This window comes from Neopelma chrysocephalum, unplaced genomic scaffold (genome assembly GCF_003984885.1).
Source record: "Neopelma chrysocephalum unplaced genomic scaffold, ASM398488v2 Primary Assembly neopelma1_97068, whole genome shotgun sequence".
NCBI lineage: Eukaryota > Metazoa > Chordata > Aves > Passeriformes > Pipridae > Neopelma > Neopelma chrysocephalum.
Window position 1 is genome coordinate 2,767 of NW_020925710.1, and position 884 is coordinate 3,650.

Here is an 884-nt window from a genome sequence, read left to right on the forward strand (position 1 = left end):
AACCAATAGATCTGTCCCAGCACATTTTAATGCCCTGGAGTCACTGCATTTAGGACTGGCAATCCAGAAACTGCTTTCCCCTTGCTTCAATAAAGAGTGCTGTTCTAGAATCTGCATCGTGCAAGTTTGTGTGGAACTCAACCAGGCCTAGAGTCTTGGTAAATCACACCAGTTGTGAGTCTGTGCTCGTGAACAGTCGCAGTGAGCTCGACCAAACTGAGAGTGCTGAATGGCTTCTCCTCCCAAATTAGGCCTCCTGCCACCCGGCCCCTCTGCTCATCGAATCACAGAATGCCTTGGGCTGGAAGGGACCTGAAAATTCATCTGGTTCCAACCCCCCTGCCATGGGCAGGCACACCTTCCAGCCGACCAGGTTTCTCCAAGCCCCAGCCCACCAGGCCTTTAACACTCCCAGACCTGTTCTCTGCTCTTCTCCTTCCCTCTCATACATTGGCCATTTTGCACCAGGCGCCTTAAGAGAGCAGAGCCATCCTTTCTAAGGGGAGCTCTGTTCAGGGGAGAAACGCAGCCACCAGGGGCCTCTTGCTGGAGCCAGAGATTTAGGGATCCTACTCTGCTCCTGCAGAGGCACAACAAGGGAAGGGCTGGAGAGCTGCTTGCCCTCTGCAGAACGTCCGTCCATCTTCCCTTGTCTCTAGTTGCTTCCTCATGTTTTTAAAGCAACCTGAGCAGGGGGAGAAAGAACCCTTTCCAGACGCTTGGCTCACCCAAATCACCCCCGCTGAGGAACAAAGGATGGCAGTTGCCCTCAAAGGACTGGAGGAGTTTTCTTCCTCCCCTCTGGCAGCCCTTCCTTCTGTAGGCTGATCCTTTCTCCTGTGTGGGTTGTGAGATCCTGGATCCCAATCTCACTGAATTATTGC